The following is a 25,539-nucleotide window of genomic DNA, read 5'->3' as shown; positions in this document are numbered from 1 at the left end:
ATCCAAACTGGTTCGTTATGAATAAAAAGGACACACACGTTTTTCTTTTTCTACAAATTTTTATTTGTTACTTTATAAATTGTGCATCTGCAAAAAAGAGAATTTTCAAAAAGAGCAAAATAATCAAACAACGTAAAATTCTATCCTCACAAATGCTGCACAGCACTGAACCATCAGCAAAGAAAATACAAAGACAAACTGCTTCTGAAAGGCTAATGACGTGTCCATCCTTGATGTTGGTTAAACAACATGCTAATTAATAGATTAGGGACTTTGTACATGTCACAACTAGAAAGAACATGCTTAGCATCCAGGTGCAAAAAACAGAAAGTCAACAAGCAAATGAAACACAAATAACTAACAGTATAGAAAACAGTTGAGTTTTTTTTTCAGTCTCACATCTGTAGTGTGCTTTTCTGTCTACTTTCTTGATCAAAAGAATATGAAACTAAGGAATCTGGAGAACGATGGCTTCAATTTTTTAATTGGTTGCCTCTGAATCACATTCAGGATGTGAATTTTTGCAGTTTTGTTGATTTTTCTTAGAGACAACAAACTGAGTTTGAGTTAAGTTTCAGTTTGGAACAACTTTGACTGACTTTGTCCAGACAGAAGAAGTGATGGTCCTGCTTATGTTTTATTAAATTCATATTATCCTTTTTTGCAATCATTTAAAGTTTAAGAGTCTGGGTTTCTTTTCTATAACTTTAAAACATATGTAAGTGAGTATGTGAGCTGTTATCAAGAAGCTTCCAAACGTTTTCCTTTGTTCATCACAAACAGAGCTTGTTTTTCCATTTTGTGGATCATGTGGTTCTTTTGATCAATTTGCTGCTTTGTGTTACTGAGAAATGATGAAAAACAAACAATACCATCTTTAAATAACATAGAATAGCTTTTAAGATGTCTTATTTCGAGGCCCATATATCAAGCACTGAACAAAAAGAAGCCAAAGGAAGAAATTACAGCAGTTTCCTCACATTCTCATGTTCTCTCAATGTAACCCACATTAATATAGAGAAAAAGAAGAGAAAATCAGGGCAGCTGCATACAAACAGATCAAAGTGCATCTTTTAGGAAGATCCTGCGGATCTCTTCATCTTCCTCAACTTGAATCTCCTTTGAACCTGCAATAGAAAACCACAAATCAACACGGGAGTCCAGGGAATCTTTTCCACTGACTCCGCTGTTCATTTGACCTTTAATGAACTCTTCTTTAGCTTCATCTGAAACCACGATCTGCTTACGCTTCATAATTTGCAGGCTCAGTCTGATGAGGGCGCTCTGCAAACTTCACTTCACTGTACTCCACCTCCACTTCTAACTTTTCAGAGACGCTCCTCTTCTTCTGCTGCTGCTTCATCTGAACTTCAGCATAGATTATTTGATGATCACCTGTGATTGAAGAGAAAATGTTACAATTTGTTCATTTAAATGACTTTTACTCAATTAAAATCTAACAGTATTATATTCTATTCATTTAAAAAAATGAAAAAGTGAAATGACCAAAATGAAATAAAAGATGAGCTTCATACCTTTGTTTTTGTTTTTTTTCAAGACACAGATGACAACAGTTCCAGCAATTAAGCAGATTAACAGAAGTGAAAGCAAGACAGCCAGGATGGACAGTGGATTCCTTTCTATTTGGAAGACAAAACAAATAAAGAACTGCAACAGAAATATGTGTTCTTGGAAGACAAGTAATCAGCATTAAAGTTAAAAACAAGTTCACTGTAGCCAAGATGACACAGGAGTACTTTTGAGTTTGGGGTAATATTTTCAAAATAAACCCACAGCGAAGCAAAAATAAAATTTAGAAACCAATAAAACATAACAGTTTGTTTCTGCATCTATTTGGTGTCAAACATAAAAACTGACTTGAGATTTTTTTACTTTGTTCACTCACAATATAATGAGATTAAGATCTTTAAAAACAATTTATGCAAAAATGTAGGAACTCACCATTAACAGTTAACCTTGTAGACCGTTTTTTGATAATCTTTCCCTCTGAGTTATACAGTGTGAGTTCATATTCACCGCTGTCACTTTTACTCAGGTTTTTAATCATAAATGTTCCATTGTTGAAAAAAAATGAAGATCTGTTCTCCAATTCATTAGATAGTATGGAATTTTTTTTCCCTTTAAGTAATACCAAGTTATCCTTCTTCCATTCAAATTTATTGTCTGTCTCTGTGTCTTTGTTGATCAGCTGTATGAACACAGTTCCACCATCAGCTCCATAACACTGAACTTTATCCTGTCTTGAATCACAGAAAGTCTCTGTACCTAAAAAGGAAAAAGTACCGTTATTAGTTTCAATGTTTCTATGTAATGTGGGACCACATAAATACATACAGCAAATCCTTTCAAATGTTTTAGAATTTTAGTTTTCAACTGTTTAGTCTAAATTGATGTTCTTTTGTTTGTGACAGAAGCACTTTTCAGAGTTTGGGCTTTTTAAGTTTATGTCACACTTGTGCAGTCGCAGTAAACGTTCTATATTTGTAGTTCAAATAATTCTAAGCTGGAAAAAGCAAAATACAAGAGTTCTCTAGTTTTTAAACTTTTGATAGAGAAACTCAGTTTCTGTCAGATAAAACTTCAAAACATTGACTCACCCTGAGCGACTCCTACTAACAGCAACAACAGTCGGACCACGGCTTCCATTTTTCGGCAGCGATCAGAGCTGAAAACGGAACTGAATGACCCACCAGACTTCTTGAAGAAAGAAGGAAGCTCACCAAACAGCCACTTCTGACCCCATGAGACAAAGAAAACGCACAAACTTCACTCAGAACACAAACAATTTAGAAAGACAAAGACGGTTACAACAGACTCATTTGTCTACAGATTTCATCAAGTTTAGTCATTTCTGTGTCACAAGTTCTTTCCTCTTTTTCATGCTGTTTTTAGCTTTGGTGAACACAGATTGAACTGATGTAGGTTTGGTAGCTTTATTAAAAAACATGTTTATTTTTTCAACATTTCTAACAAAAATCATCTGTAAAAAGAAGTTCAGGCCAGAAGTTGAAATAAAACATGTTGAAATGTTCTTGATTGTGTAAAACCAGCAGGTGTTTTTCCCTGAGTGTTTTAAAAGGACTATTAATATATTTGTCACAGATGTGAATGTCTCCATTACAATCATCTTCCTGCTCTCCTTCATATTCCTAAAAGACAGGAGGAAATAACTAGTTAAGGAGTAACAAAATGTAAGAAATTCTTTTTTGAATTAGCACAGAGCTGCAAACAGTTTCAGTTTCACCCAAAGTGGAGAAAATGACACTTAACTATACTTGGTCTAATTTTAAGTGATCTTAAATCATCTTTTGTTAAAAATACATGTCTGATATTTCAACTGAATTTCTGCAATGCCAGTGGAAGACATTTTAAAAACTATATTTTAGAGTTTCTTCAAAAGCTTTAACCCTTTTGCTTTGTTTGGTTCCACTAAACTACTTTTGCTAATTTAGCTTTAAGCTAATTATTCCGATTTGAACAGAAGTCTGATTATATTTTCATAATTTATCAATTCATTTCGTGTGGGTTTTTTTTTGGAGCACTGATTTACAAAAGTTTTTAACATTTGCAGACATGATTTAGCAAATTTAAAGACTTAAAACTCATGATTTACTGAATTATATGCTGAAACTGGTGGATCCCTTTTTTCTTCTATGAAGCAAAATGAATAATGTTTTTGTTAATTAAAATGTCAGGGTTATTGCAAATGTGGGTGAGTTTACATTGAAATAATGTGAGGTTGTTTTTTTTAAGAAACGCCCACCAGGCTGTTAGAGATGAGCTGATGTTTAAACTTCTGAAGCATTTGTGTTTAATTTTAGAATTGAAAAAAGGTAAATTAGAAATATCTAGGTTATCACAGAGATTTTGTTCTATATGTGGCCAAGATTCATCTAACACACCAGGATTAAGCCATTTATGGACATAAAACAATCTGTTCGTGGAGTAGTAGTCCTGGAAGTTTGGTAGGCCGAGTCGTCCTCTAAGTTTGGGTTTTTGAATAGTTTTCAAACTGATCCTTGGTGGTTTACCTTCCCAAAGGAATTGGGAAATGAATGAGTCTAATGATTTGAACCAAGTAATTGGATGTTTGGAAAGATTGATTGAAAACAGGTAAAAAAGATTGAGTGGGAGGAAAAGGAGGTGGTATTTTATCATGTTAAATGTGCTGAAACAGAATCACCTCAAGAGGCTCAATTAGAATCTGTTGGTGTTAACATTTCACTCTCAAAAAATATCTTTTTACTGTTCAAAGCCAATAGCAGGAAATCAAAAAGCTTATAACTATATGTGACCACAAGAAAGAGGTTAAAACCTTAAGCATATAACCAATCATTTCAGATTTATTCATCTTATAAATAAGTCTATCAGACTAACCTCCCTCACTATAATTTATTTTATCATTACCAACAAGCCTGAAAAATGAGAAACTTATCATTTTCTAATTGGAATATCTGATCACAATGCAATACTTTTTATGTCAAAACTCCCCCAAAAAACAAGGAAAAAAACTCAAACTTTCTGGATCATAAACCAACAGACTACAACGTAATCCCTAAAAGCCAAAGACAGAAGCTGAATTTAGTAATAAGTGAACTGGACTGTGTCGTGGGTCCCGTCAGGAAATAATTGAGCAGAGGCGCCAAGGTGAAAGTATTCTTGATTTTAATGCAAGAACGGAGCACAAAAATTGCTCCACAAAGGTTAACCAACGTCTGTTTCTCCACTCAGACTCCTACCCTGACAGCTGTAACCGGTTCTCTTTTTAACAACAAGCCACTCCTCCTGAGCGTTCTTGAACTATGTAAATTCTTCTCTTTCTTTGGACTGATGGAGAGCAACGCATGCACTTTAACACAACCTAGTTCAAATGCTAGAAACGAAAACATGACATTAGAAGAGAGTTTAACTCAGATTCTTATGTTCTCACAATGGAACCCAACATTTGCTAAAGAAAATGGACATAAATTAAGAGGATGTGTCAGGACAGAACTCAGATGCAGAGTTTAACCCTTGTGCTATCTTAGATGACCCCACCCTTATATGGATGTGTTCTCCCTACCATGACAAAGGTGGAAAGATTTCATGTAATCCATGGACACCAGTGAAGATCACAAATCATTGAAGAAAAAAGGTTCAGAGCACTGTCTAGTGGGTCTAGATGACCCAAGTCCCAATGTTAAAGTGCCTAGGATAGCACAAGGGTTACAAGCCTTAACCTGATTGCTATGGCAGGATACAACCAGACAAACTGGCACAGGACAAGGGGAGACTCTGACTATTTAAGACATAAGTAAGGGAAACACAGGTGGAAACAATCAGGGAAGACTAAAACAGGCTAAAAGACTAAAAACAGGAAGTGCAACACGAGACAACACAGGTGACAGACATTGACTGAAAGTGCACAACTCAGGACATAAGATAAGACTGACGAAACATGACAAGTTGTATACAAAAGTCTCACAACATAAAGGATTTCAGTCCTGAGACATCACTCATCAGCTGTATGAACACAGTTCATACAACAGAAGCTCAGGTCCACGAGGCTGTTGGTGTGAACACTGACCAGACAAAGGCTCGTTCTACACATTTTTTACACTGACAGGGAGAAAGGAAGTGTCATGAAGTTTTGCATCCACTTTTAGTAATCCTATTTAGAAAGGTGTAGAAAACAAAAAAAACTAACTGGCATGTTGTTTTAAGCACAGTGTGATAATAGAAAAAGATAAAATCTACGACTCAGGACATGCAAACATGCTTGGAAAAAATTCTGCAATTATTTTAACATGGAGCAGGGATTTCTTAAAAATGTTCAATTGTTTGACAAATAAAGTGTTTTAAAATTGCTACTCTTCATAAAAACTGAATGAAATGGTCAGACAATGTTTGCTGGAAACAAAAGTACATTTTAAACCAAATTAGACGTTTTTCTGTGTTTCAATTCAATTCAATTTTATTTGTATAGCCCAAAATCACAACAACAGTCATCTCGATGGGCTTCGAAGTAAAACATGAACTCAAAAGGATCACGAATACAAAGAGTTCAATAGGAAAATACTAAAATGAACTAACAAACTGACTAAGCTATACTGGCATCCCTGCCCTTAGACCCCCCTTCGCGGTAAGGAAAAACTCCTAAAAAAAACGGATTCCAGAAAAAACGAAGAAACCCCAGGGGTGCCCACATGAAGGAGGGAAGAATTAACTTATCTAAATCTACAACTACATATATAAAGTCCAGCAGACGATCTATATCCAGCTGTGGTTGGGGGGACAGTCAAAGGTGCGAGTCGAGCCGGAGACAGGAACCACAGCCAGGTGTAGGAGCAGGAGCAGAGAGGAGGTACTCGGTCAGGTACAGAGCAGAGACGAGCCAGAGATGAGCCAGAGGCAGGATCCACAGCCAGGTGTAGGAGCGGGAGCAAAGGCGAGGTAAACGGTCAGGAACAGGAGCACAGATGAGCCAACTGGAGTCTGGAAGCACTCCCACTCCCCAGGAGGGGAGAGGAAAAGAGGGACAATACATGAATTGCACTGTACCAGACAGAGGGATGGAGAACTAAATGATAAATGATGATCAAGAATAGAGGAGAGGAAGGGTAGAAGTAAAAACAGGAAAGAGGACAGAACCCCAGTGCACCATAGTTACCCCAGCTTCAACTTCTAGCAGCCTTTTAAAACAAATAGTTATTGTTATTAAGTTTAATTTAGACACATAAACATTAAGTTAAATAATCTCTGAATGCTAACTAGTCTGACAAGAAGCCTGTGCAAAGAGGAATGTTTTCAGTCTAGCTTTGAATGTAGAAACTGAATCTGCCTCTCTTACATGAGCTGGGAGCTTATTCCATAAGACAGGGGCTTGGTGGCTAAACGCCCTACCTCCAACCGTACTTTTACTAATTCTAGGAACCACAAGCAGTCCTGCATTTTGCGAGCGAAGTGTTCTTATTGGATGGTAAGGGATTATGAGGTCCTTAATATAGGATGGGGCCATTCCATGTAAGGCCTTATAGGTTAACAGGAGGATCTTGAACTTGATTCTGGAATCAACTGGGAGCCAATGGAGCGAAACTAACACAGGAGTGATGTGATCTCTTCTGCTAGTTCCAGCTAACAATCTAGCTGCTGCGTTCTGAACAAGCTGGAGACTTCTTAAGGAACTCTTAGGACACGCTGCTAACAAGGAGTTACAGTAATCCAGCCTCGACGTAACAAATGCATGGATGAGTTTTTCAGCATCACTCTTAGAAAGTATATTTCTGATCTTAGCAATATTCTGCAGGTGAAAAAAGGCAGTTCTACACGCCTGAGATATGTGAGCCTTAAATGATAAGTCCTGGTCAGATAAAACCCCAAGGTTTCTAACTGTGGAATTTGGGGCTATACTTATGCCATCCAGGGAGACTATCTGAACAGACAGAGCATCTCTGAGGTTTTTAGGACCTAGTAGAATGACCTCCGTTTTTTCTGGGTTCAAGAGGAGGTAATAAATTGTCATCCAGGTCTAGATGTCACTGATGCAGGTGTTCAGTTTCTCTATCTGGTCATTCTGGTCAGGCTTCATGGATAAATACAACTGCGTATCGTCGGCATAACAATGAAAATTAATTCTGTGTTTCCTGATTATGTTTCATAGGGTAGCATATAAAGCGTAAACAGGATGGGTCCTAAGACTGAGCCCTGTGGGACTCCATAGTTAACTCGAGTGCACTGAGAGGAATGTCCATTTACATTAACGAACTGATACCTATCGAACAGATAGGATTTAAACCACTGGGGAGCAGATCCTCTGATCCCTATGTCCTGCTCTAATCTATGGAGTAAAATACCGTGGTCGATAGTATCAAAGGCTGCAATGAGGTCTAACAGGACCAGAATAGAAAGTAGTCCCTTTTCTGAGGCCAATAACAAGTCAATAGAGACTCTAACTAGTGCAGTTTCCGTACTGTGGTGGGGTCTAAACCCCGACTGAAAGTCTTTCAGATTTAGGTTGAGACGCATCAGTCTAACAAAGAATTCAAAGATAGTGAAACTAGTCAATATGAGGAACTGCTGCAATGTTTTTACAAAGGATAGACATAGACTTCTTTTTTTGTGCATTTAAAAAGAGAGAAGGCTTGGGTGTGATAAAGGAGAAACAAAAAAGCGTCTGACTTAAGATAGAGGAAGAAAAGAAAGTGATCAGTTTTTTGTTTTGTTTTCCCCCCTAACTTGTTCTATCCAACAGCTAAGCAAACAGTTAAGATCTGAAGGCCTCTTGTGTTTCAAATATTTTTCTGAATACAATAAAAAAAATTGAAAAAATTAGGATTAACAAAAACGTGTTAAAGAATAATTATTCTAACAAGTAGAATTACTGAGAAATGGCTGTTTATTTCCTAATAGAAGTCTATGGGATTTTGGCTTTTTGGCATCAGCAGGTGCTTATTTTGAACCCCAGTGGGAGGGGTCTTTCAGGCCAGTTCCTATGTACATTCAGTGGTTGTGACCTGGTTCAAGCATTAAAACAAAGGAAACCAAAACAGAAAGTTACTGCAGAGGTTTTCCCATGTTCTAATGTTCTAACAGTGAAATTCACAATATATAACATAAAGAAAAAGAAAAGGAAATCAGAGGACCTACATACAAAAGTTTCACAGCAAGGATTTCTGTCTCTGAGGCTTCATTTATTCAGTTTTTTTATTTCTGTCACCCCCATGGACTCCCATGGTAAACTGGGGGATCCCCACCTACTAGCCTGTCCTCCTGTCTCATTTCACATTTTGTATATTTATTTATTTATTTTTAATGCTGTCATGCATTTGCCGCCTTTAATCCCCATTTAAATAAAAGGTTTGAGGAGAAAGTCATTAGTAATTCATACAAAATGTGGTTTCTGTAGTTTTAGAGAACCTTCTGACTCTGAAAAACATCTTGTACATTCTTTACAGTAACTGACAGTCATTGACTTTGGTGCAGCACCATTTTTACTGAAGAGTCGGAACCATGATGTGCAAACATTAGCACAAAAAAAATCTCCCACAGGTTTTCTTTGAAAAAACTAGAATTCTCTGGATTAAAATGAACAATACTGTCACAAAAACAGGCAGACGGCTGATTCCAATGCAGCAGGTTTATTAGCTCAGCTAAAAGTCCACAAAGATAAATCAGGCTCAGACAGGCAGCGGTTAATAACAGGCATGAGATCATCAGAGGAAAAACGGGATAGTTAAGATCCAGTTGAGAGTCGATGCAGGTGGCAGGCAAACAAAGTCAGACACAGAGTCAGGTAACAGAAGCTCAGGTCCAAATACACAGCTAGGTAATAAAGGCAGAGGGGCACAAACAATACTTCACACTGAGCTTCATCTCAAGTTTTACATCAAGGAGCCTGAAAGACTGATCTGCCTGTCTTTGCTTGCATATTTTGTACAATCAATGTAATTTCCTCCACATCATGCAATCCTAAAATCAGTTTGGAAAACGCTATGTTTTCATCAAAATGATCCATACAAATCAAGCTTCTCCACTGAAATGTTTCCATGATTTTGGTTGAATGTTACTGTACAGTGCTTGTTCATTTTCATAGAAATGCTCGGAAAACTTTCTTCTGTGTCTTGCAGCAAACTTTTCAGCTTTCTCAGATTTGATCTTCTTCCACTTGAAATAGACGCCGATTCCAGCAAAGGAAACAACAGAAAACAGAAACATCAGACTGCATTTCAGCACGGACGGATCTGTGTGAACTAGAGACATAAAAACGACACAATATGTTAGATCCATGACCAAAAAAACGTTTTTAAATTACAAAGGAGATTCTATTTATAGTATTCTGCATTGAGGAAGACTAGATTTATGTGTGCAATACAAACTGGCTTTTTCACGCTAAGAGACAACTGAGAGTCCCCAGTTAATATATGAAGCATGTTTTTGGACTTTGTGAGAATCCAGAGTGGCTGCACAAAACTTACTAGAGGTAAACATGCAAACTCCACACAGAAAGGCCACTGATGGAATTTTAACCAGAGCCTTCTCCATAAAGCAAGGATGCTAACCACTTTGCCACCATGCAGTCTGGACACCATTGTTACAGAGTATTAATACATTTTGTTTACTGTTTTAATATGGCCTAAATTATATTTTAATTTGGAAGAATTTGATTTACCTTCAAGCTTGTCCACATTTACTTATTGGTTAACAAATGTGTGAAGGATGGAGAATAATGGCCCTCCGACTCCTTACCCACAGTGCTTTGTGTCTCTGTTGGTGATGTTGTTGGTTCAACACACAGAGTGTCATTTTCCTTAAACACCCACTTTGATATCTTCATCCCATTAAATGTGCAGTTTATGTAAATGAAACCTGTGAGAAAACAAAGTATATGATGTTCAGAGTAATCACAACTTTTCAAAGTTTTTATTCCTCTAACTCACCACAGTTATTGATGTTTATCTCTTTAGAAGCAGAACTGACGTGGTTCCAGGAGGAGCAGTTCAGACGTCCTGAGACGTGTTGTTTCAAAGTGATGATGTTTGTCTGCTTGTTTCCAGAAAGCAGCTCAGCTTCTGTCAGTGACTTTCCATTCAGAGTCCACCTGTACTGAGGACTATCCCCTCCCTCAGAGGAGCAGGACACCTTCATCTCTCCCTGAGACAAACACTCAGAGACCAGCGAGACGGAGGACACAGGAGCTGAGAAGAACACACACCTTTATTCACAATCTTTCTGATGAAGAGCAGAGCAGTTAAATAACTGTATCCCCGTCGTGCCTTAATTATTACCAATTCCATAAAAACATATTATCCAATGTTCTTTTTGTTCTTAGGTGATGTTAAATTCAGTGCAATCTGGGATATAATGGTATGTTGCAAATTAGCGACATACATGAATTGGCGGCATAACACCGTTCTACACTACACTGTTGCTTTCATAGTCAGAGGTTCAACGACTATCTTAATTCTCCCCTCTCAGTACCCTGTAGATTGCTTTTCCTGGGAAGCTGATCTCCTCGTAAAAGAAGAGCCTTCTCTGGTTTTCCAGTGCAGAGGCACTGTCCCCTACCACCATACAAGGTCACAAAGGTATACACATGGTGCCACATAGGGGCACCTTGACTATCTCTGTGACATTGGTTAGTCTGAAAGCAACTTGGAGTTCCACTGACTGAACTAGAGAAAGTTTTTGAGGAGATCTGCACACCGTTGCTTTGGCTGCTGCCCTCTTGACCTTGCTGGCCGACTAATAGGACTGATGTTTGAATATGTTTTAAAAGTGAAAAAAACATTTACCTTGAACACACAAGTCTATGGTCTGGGTTGATAATTGAAGTCCATCTGAGTTATAGCTTGTAAGTGTGCATTCACCACTGTCAGTTCTGCTCAGATTGTGGATCAAAACTGTCATATTACTGGGGAAAAATGAAGAACTGTTCTGCATTTCATGAGAATATTTTTTATCTTTTCCTCTATATATTACAACCATGTACTTGGTATCAGCCACTTCCTCATTTTTTTTTATTTGTGAGAAGTCGTCCATCAGTTGGAGAGAAACAGTTCCTCCCAAAGCTCCATAACACTGAACTGAACTCTGTCTGCCATCACAGTGGGTCACCACACCTGGAAGTCAGAAAAAAAAAAGATCACACCGCTGTTCTATAAAAAACCTGTCTATTTCATTTTTTATGTCTATATAAAACCAAATATCAAGAAAAGGTCTGTGGAAAATCTTCAGTACAGCAGATGGTATATTTTTGATCCACTATTAAAGTTTTTCCAGTGGTCTTATACTGGAATCATGATTATGCTGTTCTTGGCCAAAATTTTAAAAAACTGTGTCATTTTCCAGGACATAGTTTTGGCAGAGAGGCAGTAGCTCATTAAAAATTTGCCCCTGAATTGTGGGCATAGCATTTGGAGTGGAATAAGACTGCCCCCATTTCCCATTATCCGTGTGTTCACACAGTCTCTCGCTGGATTACAGCCCCTCACAACCCCAACACTCCAGTGCCACAAAAATGGCGAGCAATATTAGAGCTCTCCAGTTGCACAATTTTGAGTCAGATGCAAGCTCGGACAAGGAAAACAAAAGACACAGATGGATCTATTATTTTCAATAATAGATGGAACTCCGGCAGATGCTAACAGTCCATCAGAACAAGGCTTTTTCTGTCACCCATTTAACACCTTTAAACATAAGCACACCACACCCAAGTCCCAGATTCTGTACCCTGGTTGCAATTGGACTTTTACCTGTTACTCCTTAGTGTACTATTTTTGTTTTTCTTTATTCTATTTCATTTTTTTATATACATTACCTTTACCAGTTTCTATTTATAAACTGCATTTTGCACAGTTGCATCCATGTACATCTATATATTAGCACACTCTCTACCTCGTTTTTGAACAACTGACATCCTCCGTCTGTTTTGAGCTGCTCGGATCTTGTTGCAATTTACAATTGTAATGACAATAAATGATTTTGATTTCTGTTGAGGGAATGATTCAATAGTTTTACAAATTAAAGATAGTCATGACTCAGAAGTAATGACATTGCACATACATTTGTTGATTTTGGTGCAAACCACTAATTTGGATTTTATGAGTTTTGTTGTTTGGGTCAAGAAAGATTCCTAAAGAGACTGGAAGCAAGTGGTTTTAAATAAAAAAAGTTCATCATTATTTTAAATGTTTTTTACTAAATGTGATTAATAACGTGTTATCTAATAATGGAAATAAAGAAAAGAATGGGATGATCAACTCACCTTCAGTGACTGTGATCAGCATCAGCAACAGTCCCATCACAGCTGTCATTTCTGCACAGTTCAGTCTGTCGACTCTCCTTAAGCTTTTCTCAGACTTTTACTGAAACCAGAAATATTTATATATATCTGCAGTGAGTCCTTTCAGCAAGGCTGTTGGAGGTGATAGTGTGAACACAGCGTCCAGACAGATTTTCGCTATATTCCGTTTTTTCTTGGGGGGGGGGGTTGTTTTTTTTTGGGGGGGGGGGGGGGGGGGGTTGGCTGACAGGAGGAAAGAGATTGACCTGAGTTTTACCTCCCCAGTTCATCGACAGCAGAAAAATCCTGATAAGAGATAGAGATTCTATATTTAAAATAAAACAGCTTTTGAGACCTCAAAATTTGAATTTAACTGTAGAAACTATAGTCACTATAGTTAGAAAGTAGCAGGACATAATGTGAAAACAAAAAATAACTTGCAGGAAAAAACGTCATAGAGAGAGGAGTAAATTGTCTCGTTTGCTTTGTTTTACTGACTGTAGTCTGATGAAATGTTCAATCAAAGAACACTGATAATTGAAAACTGCTGTAACAAAAACAAAAAGATACACATTTTAATCCATATTCTTATGGCAAAACATTGATCTCCTTGATTTACTGTTTGCGAACACACATCCTTGAAGAGTGCAGAAAAAAAAAAAAATTACAAACCGCTTCCTTTCTCAGTCAAAAGGTCAAGTAAGATAATGTTTTGCTGGTTCTGAAAAAGGATCAAAGTTATCTGCATCTTCATAAAAAGCAGCTTTTGTTTCCTCATCAAACTTTTTTCTTTTTTGTGACACATGTTAACACTTCTGGTCATTCAGGTTTAGTTTTATGGGGTCCTTATAATATGGCCAACAAAACAACAAAAAGGGGTCTGTATTGATAAGCAGAGGGTTGAATCAGAAGTGCACACTTGATCTTTAACAAATTAAAAGTTGAGTAACAGCAAAGATTAAAGGGCAAGTTTCTAAATGGGACAAAGTTCCGCCTTCCGATGGACTGCCAAATCATCCAGTGTGTACCTGTCGGTTGTCCAGTAGCTGGTTAGGCATCATTTTGACCCCAATACAGGATTAACCGAGTCTAGAAAAGAGATGGATGAAGGATATCATCAAACTGAATGAAATAAAGTTTCACACAAACTGTGCAGTCATGAACTATCAACATAAGAATTGCAAAAACAAACTGCTTCTGAAAGGATTTTGATGAAAACAGTTCTTCACATGCCAAGAGAATTTATTGTCTTCAGTTTAGTTCAGGCTGCACGGTGGTGCAGTGGTTAGTGCTCTTGCCTCACAGCAAGAAGGCCCCTGGTTCAAGTCCCAGCTGGGGGACATGAAAAATACATCAATTGGGGACCTTTCTGTGTGGAGTTTGCATGTTCTCCCCGTGCATGCGTGGGTTTTCTCTGGGATCTCCGGCTTCCTCCCACTGTCCAAAAACATGCTTCATAGGTGAATTGACAACTCTAAATTGTCCATAGGTGTGAGTGTGAGAGTGCATGGGTGTGTGATTGTGGACATTCTACCCTGCGACAGACTGGCGACCTGTCCAGGGCATCCCCTGCCTATGCCCAAGTGGCCGGGATAGGCTCCGGCAGCCCCGTGACCCCGAAAGGGACAAAGCGGTACAGAAAATGAATGAATTTTAGTTCAGTTATAGAAACGTATTTTTATTAACAATATAATTTAGGTTAATTTTATAAACTACATGACAAGGCCAAACAATTTGTGACAAACAATTTGTACAATTTAAACATGCAAAGTGTTCATGAGAAAAGCTGAGAGTCAGTGAGCAAAATAATGTCAGCCTTTATATGAAAACAGATTTTTTTCCTCCATTTCACACATATGTAGTATTTTACTTTTTAAACAACCCAGTCTCGTCCCCAAACGTGCAGTTTGTCCACATGGAAAAACGTAGTACTTCTACAGTAACGACCCCCTAAATTGTGAGATGGATATGTTCCATTTTCCTATTCATTTTCTATGAGCCTTCTCATGATCACGTTACTTTTATGGTTTTGCGTGCCGTGAACAAAAAATATGGCGGATGCTCGTTCATTTTTCGGTGGAAAATCCAACAAAACAAGATATTTTGAGGACTAATCTTTATTTTGATGACATTTCGAGCGAGACATATACCATTTACTTTCAGAATGCATTCATAAACATACAGTTTGTAGTTTACTTGTTTCGCTCTGCGAAAGTTTTTTTGGGGGGCTCTGAAATGTAAAATAGTAACGTTTACACGTTTTGTCTTAAATTAAAAGAACATGAAACAGCAAAATGTGTATAAGTAAACTGCAACATGGTCTGCCTTTTTGTGACTTTTTTTAGTTACTTAGTGAGACCTAACTGAGCTTTAGATTAGTTTTAGGTTGAAGCAACACAGCTGTTAAATTTTAATGATCATTGTTTGCAAATCGCTTCTTTTAATTTAATGTGTGAGGATCAGGGTTAAATTTTCTTTACTGCACTAAAACTTATTTTAGAGAGGCTTTAAGAAAAAGCATTTTACCCCCATTTGGCATTTTTAAATGACTCGTGTTGAAGCGAAAGAGTAAAGAATAAAGTTCGTTTTTTTGTCTATCAGCTGCTTCCTCTAGGGGGCGTCACTGTGAATCATCCACCTCTCCTCTCCAGCGTCATCGCTCACAACAAACACCTGCATGTTCCCATCTGGGCTTTGCATGTTATTCAGGGGTTTCTACAGCGCTCCGCCTCTGACTCTTCATCCTCCTGATGTGCTCAAATCTCCTCTGGGTAATTTCTGCTTCACTTCCGCTAAACAGTTGAACTCAAAAATCAGAGCTTTGTTTCAAGATAATTTAGTTTCTGTTCCATCAGCTATCTTTTATTGGGCTAATTTCACTTCTAACATTGATTGGAAAAAAGTCTGGTCTTTACCACAAAAATACTTCTTAACAAATAAAGTCAAAGAAATCTCTTTTAAACTCCTACACAGATTTTATCCAGCAAAGCATTATTTAACTAAATTTAAGGCTGACATAAACACCAGTTGTACTTTCTGCCAGAAACAACCTGAAACCTGCTCTCATTTATTCTGGTCTTGTGATTTTACATACAGATTTTGGAAAAACATTCACAAATTTATCACCGATTCTATTTTTGCTGACATACAACTTTATTATAAAAACATACTTTTTGGTTTTCATAGCTTTGATGTCAAAGACCGTGATGCTTTCTTTTGTGTAAACATGGTATTATTTATCGCTAAATTTCATATACACAAAAGAAAATTTTCCAATAAAAAACCGGATTTCTTTGTGTTCAAACTGGAACTGCAGCGTTATTTAAACTTAATTTCTGCTTCAAAAAATACAAAAGCTCAAAAAACAATTAGCATCTGTAAATCTTTTGGACTGCTGACATAGATTTACTCTCGCATTTTCTCTTTTCTCTTTATTTTTTTGTTTCTTTTTATTTCTTATTCCCTTTTGTGTTTATTATTAATAATTAGTATTTTTTAAAGAATGCAACATGTTTGTTCTGTATTCAGAATTTTATTGTACATTATATGTGCATAATTGTTGTATTCTCTTGTTTTGTATGTTGCAATTGTTCAATTAAAAAAAAAAAAAAAAAAAAAAAAACACCTGCATGTCCTCCTTTTATACGGTGGCCCAGAAGGGTCACAACACAACACATTAACTTACCTCACAACACATTAACTCACAACGGAAGTAAAGCAGCAATTGAAGTGCTTTTATTCTGAAATTTCTACTGGGCTGAGCAGCTAACTACCTAACAGAAAGTAATGTCACAGTGAGCTGTGGAGGGAGCTGCAAGCGCGCTCCTCTCCTTTTTTCCGCTCCGTCCTGTGTGTGCGTGTGTGTTGGGGACTGCACGTGCCTGTGTGAGAGGACGGAGCGGAAAAAGGAGAGGAGAGGAGCGCGCGTGCAGCTCCCTCCACAGCTCACTGTGACATTACTTTCTGTTAGGTAGTTAGCTGCTCAGCCCAGTAGAAATTTCAGAATAAAAGCACTTCAATTGCTGCTTTACTTCCGTTGTGAGTTAATGTGTTGTGAGGTAAGTTAATGTGTTGTGTTGTGACCCTTCTGGGCCATGAGTTAATGTGTTGTGTTGTGAGTTAATGTGTTGTGTTGTGAGTTATTGTGTTGTGTTGTGAGTTAATGTGTTGTGTTGTGAGTTATTGTGTTGTGTTGTGAGTTATTGTGTTGTGTTGTGAGTTAATGTGTTGTGTGTAAAGTTAATGTGTTGTGTATAAAGTTAATGTGTTGTGTGTAAAGTTAATGTGTTGTGTATAAAGTTAATGTGTTGTGTGTAAAGTTAATGTGTTGTGTGTAAAGTTAATGTGTTGTGTGTAAAGTTAGTGTGTTGTGTATAAAGTTAATGTGTTGTGTTGTGACCCTTCTGGGCCACCGTACTTTTACCACCAGGGGGGTATTCCAGAAAGCAGGTTATGCTAGCTCCCACGATAAGTTTGAGGCTAAGGAAGTTGATAACCTCAGCTTTTTTTTTTTTTTTTTTTTTTTTTTTTTTTTTATTGAACAATTGCAACTTACAAAACAAGAAAATACAACAATTATGCACATATAATGTACAATAGAATTCTGAATACAGAACAAACATGTTGCATTCTTTAAAAAATACTAATTATTAATAATAAACACAAAAGGGAATAAGAAATAAAAAGAAACAAAAAAATAAAGAGAAAAGAGAAAATGCGAGAGTAAATCTATGTCAGCAGTCCAAAAGATTTACAGATGCTAATTGTTTTTTGAGCTTTTGTATTTTTTGAAGCAGAAATTAAGTTTAAATAATGCTGCAGTTCCAGTTTGAACACAAAGAAATCCGGTTTTTTATTGGAAAATTTTCTTTTGTGTATATGAAATTTAGCGATAAATAATACCATGTTTACACAAAAGAAAGCATCACGGTCTTTGACATCAAAGCTATGAAAACCAAAAAGTATGTTTTTATAATAAAGTTGTATGTCAGCAAAAATAGAATCGGTGATAAATTTGTGAATGTTTTTCCAAAATCTGTATGTAAATTCACAAGACCAGAATAAATGAGAGCAGGTTTCAGGTTGTTTCTGGCAGAAAGTACAACTGGTGTTTATGTCAGCCTTAAATTTAGTTAAATAATGCTTTGCTGGATAAAATCTGTGTAGGAGTTTAAAAAGATTTCTTTGACTTTATTTGTTAAGAAGTATTTTTGTGGTAAAGACCAGACTTTTTTCCAATCAATGTTAGAAGTGAAATTAGCCCAATAAAAGATAGCTGATGGAACAGAAACTAAATTATCTTGAAACAAAGCTCTGATTTTTGAGTTCAACTGTTTAGCGGAAGTGAAGCAGAAATTACCCAGAGGAGATTTGAGCACATCAGGAGGATGAAGAGTCAGAGGCGGAGCGCTGTAGAAACCCCTGAATAACATGCAAAGCCCAGATGGGACGGCATCAAACACTACTGCAAATTCTTTGGGAGTTATTGGTACTTTATACTGCTTTGTGAAATCTGAGTAGTTATATAATAATCCAGGTTCTTTGAATAATTGATTGAGGAAAATTATACCATTATTAAACCAATTATTTAAAAACAGAGTTTTCCTTTTATAGACAATATTACAGTTATTCCAGATAATACAACTCTGTGGAGAAAAGTTGTGTTTGTAGATCAGAGCCCAGGCTAAGAGAACCTGTTGATGAAAATTTGACAGTTTCAAAGGGATTTTTGGAATACTATAGTTACAGCACAGCAGGAAGTTAAGGCCTCCTACCTTTGAAAATACAAAATGTGGAATAAAGTTCCAGATAGATGTGGAGTTATTAAGATATTTCTTAATCCAGATTACCTTGAGTGTATTGTTAAGGGCAGTAAAATCAATACAATTTAAACCGCCTTTATCAGAGGTATTTAAAATAACAGATTTTCTGATATAGTGAGTTTTATTTCTCCATAGAAAGTTATATAATATTCTATTAATTGTATTGCAGACTGTGTTATTAACCTGTAGAGATTGAGCTGCATACGTCAAACGAGAGATTCCTTCTGCTTTCGTAAGCAGAACTCTGCCCTTCAAAGACAAATCTCTTTGCAGCCATTGGTTTAGGGTTTTTTTGGTTTTATCTATTATTGGAGAGAAATTTATAGAACATCTGGATTGCATATCTTTAGTGATTTGAATACCAAGGTACGTAACAGATGTTTTTACAGGAATACCTTGGATAGATGTAAGCAAACAGTTTTTAACAGGCAGAATTTCACATTTATTTAAATTAAGGGTAAGTCCTGAAGCTTTAGAAAAGGACTGGATGATATTAATCGCCACAGCTACTTGTGAAGCGTCTCGGAGAAAGAGAGCAGTGTCATCTGCTAGTTGACTTATGAATATTTCCCTCTCAGCCACAATTAAACCTTTTAATGGGCTGAGTTTGATATGTAGGTTAAGGAGTTGAACAGAAAGAAGAAACAGATAGACTGACAAGGGGCATCCCTGCCTTACCCCACGTTTCAAGAAGAATCTAGGAGAAGTTCCGCTGGCGAGTTTTATAGAACTATTACTATTGACATATAAAGTTTGAACAGCATTGCAGAAGAATTGACCAAAACCAAATTTATTTAAAGCAGCAATAATAAAATTGTGTTCTAAAGAATCAAAGGCTTTATAAAAGTCTAGAAAAAGAATGAGACTGTCATCCTGCACGAGTTCTGAGTAATCTAGTATGTCTAAAATTAATCTAATATTGTTTGAGATATGACGATTCTGCATAAACCCAGACTGATTTTCATCAATAATTGTATCTAAGACTGGCTTTATTCTATTTGCAAGAATCAAAGCCAATATCTTATAATCACAATTCAATAAGGTGATTGGTCGCCAGTTATCTAAGGAAAGAGGATCCTTTCTCGGTTTAGGGATCAAGGTAATCAGTCCCTGAGATAACGTGGGAGGGAGTGCACCCTTGTTAATGCTTTCTTCAAAAACTTTTAATAAAAATGGGGCTAAATTGTCAGAAAACTGTTTATAGAACTCGGCAGTAAGGCCGTCTGTTCCAGGAGATTTATTTATTTTCAGATATTTTATAGCATCTGTAACCTCATTCAAAGAGATGACATCATCACAGCAGACTCTGTCCGCTTCACTCACTGGAGTAATATTATTGACAGTGTTAAGAAAGGTAAGGGCAGATGTTGAACAATAGTTGGAAGAATAGAGTTTACTATAAAAATCAGAACAATATTTTGCTATGGTACTTCTATCATCAGAAATGACCCCATTAATATTTAATTGTGAAACAGAATTGCTATTGGACTGGTATTTCTCTAGCCTGAAAAAATAGGCAGAGTTCTGCTCTCCTTCTTCAATCCACCTTCTCCTAGATCGGATAAACGCTCCTTCTGCTTTGCGCTTATAAATGTCATCTAACTTGTGTTGTAAGTCTATTAAAGCTGTTTTATCCGTTTCATCTAGGACATCTGTTGGCTTAGATGTAAGAAGAGCAATCTTCTGTATTACATCTGTCTCAACAGCTCTTCTTTTTTTTGTTAAGTCAGAGCTATATTTTCTAAAAAATTTACCAAGTTCGTATTTCAAAAGTTCCCAATTATTACAGAATGAGTGTTCAGCTAGTGCTTTGTTCCAATAAAGTTTTATTAAGCGATGAGTTTCAGAAATCACCTCCAGATGCTCAAGAATGGTGCCGTTTAACTTCCAGTATGAAGCTTTGGTGCCAGAGGAGCTCGACAAAGGGACGGTTAGATGAATTGTTTTGTGGTCTGAAAGCGGTGTGGCATGAATATCTGTTTTAACATTTTTTAAGTCTTTAGAAGTAAGCCAGAAATCAATGCGTGAGTGTCTGGTCTGTGATTTGTTACACCATGTATAAGCTCTTTGGTTTGGATGCGAGTCTCTCCAAGAATCAATTAAATCTAAATTTTGTGCAAACAACTTTATAGGAGAGTTAGAGTCTGGACTCCTGGGAGGCCATCTATCCATAGAATTATCAAAAACTGTGTTAAAATCCCCTCCAAATATTATAAAAGACTTTGGGTATTTAAATATAAATGTGTTTATAAACGTGTTTCTAGTCTATTGAAGAGAAGATTATTTTCTGTTCGGGAGTTGAACCCGTACACGTTGACTAGAATAAAGACGGAATGGGCTACTTCAAGTATCATAAAAATGTAATGACCATCTTTATCGCTGTCAGATAGCAAAACTTTTCCATTGAATCTGTTTTTGAGAATGCAGACACCAGCAGCTCGCTCTGTACCATGTGACATCCACACATCATTTCCCCACTGTGACCTCCAGAAGGATTTGTCTTGTTCAGTTGAGTGGGACTCTTGGATAAAACAAAAATCTGAATTAAACTGCTTACAAAACAAAAAAATGGCTTTACGTTTAACATTGTTTCTTAAACCTCTCGCATTTAAAGAAATAATGGATAAAGACATAAAGTTGAAATAGAAAAAAAGAACAAAAACAAAAGATATTTAGACCAAAGAAGAAGAAAAAAGAAGTTGAGTTAAGGATTTTTGGTCGCTTAGGAACAGAAAGAGGATAAGAACCTGCAAACCAATACTAAAGCGCTGTGAACTAAGACCCTAACAATAATTATTTGCTTATGAAATAACACCAAAGTGATGGGCGTTATTAGTCCCATCTTACTCATAAGAGTAAATATTTTAAGAAAAAAATAAATAAAAATAAAACCCACAATGCTGCTACTTAATTCACATTTAAGTATAGTGTAATACTTAAAATAACATTATAATGTTATATCAAAAACAAAATTAAAGCAAGATAAAAATTAAAATAAAAAGTAGCAGCTTGAATGCAATAGCTTATGAGCTCAAATAAAATCAAATTTTAAGCAACAGTATCATTTTTGATAAATGTGGAAAATAGCAAAAAACGTTCAGATCCAGCTTCCACATCTGCAGCCTTCGTTAAGGCGGCAGGATTTCTTTACCATTCACAAAGGCACGTCCTCCAACAAAGAACGCCAGCTTGTTCTCCCTCCTGGCTTTCTCCACGGCCGGCCACAGTCGGTTTCTCCGTTCGCGGTCCTCAGCAGACAGATCCTCCGCCATCCTCAGGTTGTGTTCTTTCAGGAAGGCAGATTTCTTTGCAGCGCGCCAGACAGCATCGCGGTGAATCCTCGCAGTGAACTGGATGATGATCCCTCTCGGTTGGTTGTTGTTCGGTCTCTTCGGGCCGAGTCTGTGTACCGTATCCACAACATCGGGGAGTTTGTCTTTCGCCTCCGGTAGAACAGACTGGCAGATCTGGATCACTTCTTGCCGCACGTTCTGATTTTCTTTCTCAGCCAAACCGCGAAGTTTCAGATTCCAGCGGCGGGAGTAGCTTTCCAGCTGGGAGATCCTTTTTTCCTGTGTTTCCACGATTGTTTTATATTTCTCCAGTTGTGCCTCAGCGTGGACCACTCTGTTCTTCATGTCACTGATCTCAGTGCAAACAACATCAACGGAGTCTTTTACAGCTGAGATTTGCATGGAGTTCTCCTGCACAGCTTTTTTCATCTCAGAGATCTCTCTGGAGTTGCCGCTAATTAACTTTTCCAGAGTGTCTGACCCAGTGGCGGCTCTACACTAACTTACTCCCTGGGCGAGTAACCCCACCAGTGCCCCCCCCCCCCCCCCCCCCCCCTGCACACATACAAAATTTGACAACATCCTGTTGTGTTCCCTATCCTCTATTTAGCCATTTTACTCAAAAAATGCATGAATTTTCTAGACTCGTATTACAGCGGGGGTCAAACTCAGTCACACAGGGGGCCTAAGTTAAAAACACGCTTAAGGTTTTGGGCCGAAGAAGATAAACATTTACTGAACACACTAAAGCTAAACTTTTAAACCTTTTAAACTGAAATTTTTGAACATAAATATGAATAAAAACAGGAACATTAATCCAGAATAACTCAAGTTAAACCTTAAATAACTTGTAATATTTTGTTCTCCATAGAAATATATTCTGTCAAAATTATACAAATATGAACATGCTGCAGGACAAAACAAAGAAAGCCTGGAAATATTAATAAGAAATTACATATCAAATAATTCCATTTTTGTTGCTCTTTCATCATTTTTTTGAGCATTTTTTTTTTAGAGCTGGACTCCTGCTTCATTTTTAGCAATAATTTCTTAATGTGTGACGTCCTGTGTGTGTCTTTGTGAAACATATCAGAGGGATTAGATCTAAAAAATAAAACTTATTGTGATTAATATGTTTAGGTCTTATAAAACATTAAAGACTAAATCATAGAACTCATCAGTGGGATTACTCCAAAAATATTTGGCATTTCCCTAAATTTGTGCAACACCAACAGTAGAAATCCTCCAAAAAAACTGAATCCTAAAAAAATGGTCTGCGCTCATCCCCCCTCCCCCTCCCTTTCCCTCTGACACACGCGGCTCCGTCTCTATGAGGGGAGGCGCAGCTGCGGCTCAGAGTTGATTGGGAGTCCTTTTCTATCTGACAATCACCTGTTAGTGTGATTCAGCCAGCCACCGGCGAGCTGCGCTCCCCTCTCGAGTTTTTTGACTTATGTTCCAAAGACTACCGCAAAGAGGTGTGGCCGCAAGCGTCTTGCAGCAGAGGGCGGTGGTCACGTGCGCATCGGGTCTGCTGTGTCGGAGCAAAGACTTGTGGGAAATAATCTCCATTGCCTGCTTTCTTCGAAATAGACCTTTTTCGCAAAAACCGGAAGTACGTCATCAACGTGTAAACCTAGTTCCGGTTTGTGCTTCGCTGGCGGAGGAATGGCAGAGCCTAGAGTGTTTTCGAAGAGCCTGAGTTGTGTTCCGAAGTTCACCAGCACCGATGTGATGAAGAGTGTGAAGATGCAATCGTCCACTAAAGGAAACAAATTGGACATGGGATATAAATTCGTCCACGAAGAGTTTATCCACCATTACCAAGGTAAGCTTCAGCTAGCTTTAGCCATAGCCGCATCACCGGTAACTCTGTGTGTTTACGTCAACTGTAAATCCTGGTGTTATTAATTTGTAATATAAGGCATCGCAGTGAATATGTTGTGTGTATGTTTAAGTGAAAAGGCATGAGATTAACATAACACCCAAAAATTTGGTGAAGCTGTAAATAAGAAATGTTAAGTTGCCCGTATGCGTGTTCATTTTGCTGCGGTTGCGGCACTTTCTTCACTTACTAGTATTATTTTTCTGAAAGTATGGTGAGCAGAAGTCCTCTTTTCCTGGACATGTCCTCTCTTTTGATACTTATATAATAAAATAACATTGAACATAGATGAAATGTAATTATATTTGCTTCATGTATGCAGCTCTGAACACCAATTACTCTCGATGAAATATCTCACAAACTCACTTCACTCCTCTTTTTTACAAACTCAAATCTGGTCACCCTATTGACAGTTATAGTTTCATGTCATTCTGAACATTGATGTAGCAACATAAGTATGTCCTAATTTTAACCTATATAATTTATTGTGTCTAGATATCACTGGACGCAGAAAGTGCCAACCTGAAAGCTTTCGTCTGCAGTTGTGTGGCTGCTAAAGGATTTTGCAATCACATAGTTGCCATCCTGTTCCAGACCGCACATTATTCACAGCTGGGTCTGCAGGCTGCTCCACCCCCCTGGCCTGCACGAGTGGCTTGCAAAGATGGCACAGGTGGGTTTGTGATCATATTGTCATTATTTTTTAAGAACGTATGTGTATCCATAACAACTCTAAATTATTATAAAAACACCCCAAGTAGTTACTACAGACTTTAATTGCTTTCTGCCTTTTACTTATAAGGGAATCCATCCTGAACCGGTTAGTGAGCTGATGGTGCAAAAACCCAAAACAGTTGGCAGGGACGGTCAGAGGTCCACACTGTACAAGGCATACAGGTGATTAACTTTTTGTTGCTTTGTGAGCAAGTTAAGTTTTTTTTTTTTTTAATCTTATGACTAACCAAATTATGGTTACAGCAGATATAATGAATTAAATTGAAATGTAGTTATGCACTTATGTCTAACTTTTGTGTGTTGTGTTTCTCTTGTGTAGGACCACAGCCAGATCCATATGATGGCATCTGGAAGCAGATTATGCCAGGTGCAGCCCCAACCTCTCATGGCTGGGTTGGATGGGTTTCTGAGATGGAATGAAAGAGAACTTGGATATATATTGTGGCAAATGCATGAATGCATACCTTAAATTACACTTGTCTTTAACAATCAGTTCAGCCTTCTGTCTTACTGTTGATCTGTAATGTTATTTTTTATTGTAAATGTTTGATGTTATTTGCATACCAAAAAATTAAACGAGGCACAATTTTGACCAAAATTGTTTTATTTGTTCATCTAATTTTTTTGCGTAGTCAGTCACATTTCAACAGAAAAATATTACGAATATAACAATTATATTTAATTAGATTTTAAGAATATGTGGAAACACTAAATTTTTCCATACTATTTGCACATTATACATTATTTACATACCAAACATTAATTCACTCTTCAAAACAAAAAAGTCCATGATAATTTGCCAAAACACGGCGGTTAAGCCAGATCTGATTCACACTGCCCATCAGTGTGAGCGGCACAGAGAGTTCCTGATGTGAAAGGACTTTATCCTACTGATCACTCTTTCCACCATAATTCTGAGGCGGGTGATGGCTGCGGTTTGTTCTGTTTCCTCCTTGCTGAATTGAGCTGAAAGCTTAAAAGGTGGAATGATGATCTTAGATCCAATGTCAGTTAGGAGGTCTT

At 37.3% G+C, this 25,539-nt stretch overlaps 4 long non-coding RNA genes across 4 annotated transcripts in view; 1 reads left to right on the top strand and 3 right to left on the bottom strand.

The window, feature by feature from the left end:
- The window catches only part of LOC144994885 (uncharacterized), a 63,971-nt gene extending 41,600 nt beyond the window's left edge, over window positions 1-22,371 (bottom strand). Inside the window, exon 1 of the long non-coding RNA XR_013658566.1 lies at window positions 16,742-22,371. This is a non-coding gene — a long non-coding RNA (uncharacterized LOC144994885). The remainder of the gene's footprint in view (window positions 1-16,741) is intronic.
- On the bottom strand, window positions 40-2,755 carry LOC144994733 (uncharacterized). The gene is made up of 5 exons (XR_013658348.1): window positions 2,619-2,755; window positions 1,963-2,286; window positions 1,536-1,640; window positions 1,248-1,395; window positions 40-1,127 (listed from the first exon to the last, which is right to left on the bottom strand). It is a non-coding gene; the product is annotated as an uncharacterized LOC144994733 (long non-coding RNA).
- LOC144994883 (uncharacterized) lies at window positions 9,151-11,245 on the bottom strand. The gene is made up of 3 exons (XR_013658563.1): window positions 10,437-11,245; window positions 10,246-10,365; window positions 9,151-9,749 (listed from the first exon to the last, which is right to left on the bottom strand). It is a non-coding gene; the product is annotated as an uncharacterized LOC144994883 (long non-coding RNA).
- Window positions 22,372-23,486: 1,115 nt separating the features above from the next.
- LOC144994881 (uncharacterized) lies at window positions 23,487-25,114 on the top strand. The gene is made up of 4 exons (XR_013658560.1): window positions 23,487-23,724; window positions 24,277-24,454; window positions 24,584-24,678; window positions 24,836-25,114. It is a non-coding gene; the product is annotated as an uncharacterized LOC144994881 (long non-coding RNA).
- The last annotated feature ends 425 nt before the right edge of the window (window positions 25,115-25,539 follow it).

Source organism: Oryzias latipes, chromosome 10, assembly GCF_053564925.1.
Source record: "Oryzias latipes strain Hd-rR chromosome 10, Olatipes_Hd-rR_3.1".
NCBI lineage: Eukaryota > Metazoa > Chordata > Actinopteri > Beloniformes > Adrianichthyidae > Oryzias > Oryzias latipes.
Note: the sequence above shows the minus strand (reverse complement) of the source record. Positions and strands in the feature narration are given on the sequence as shown.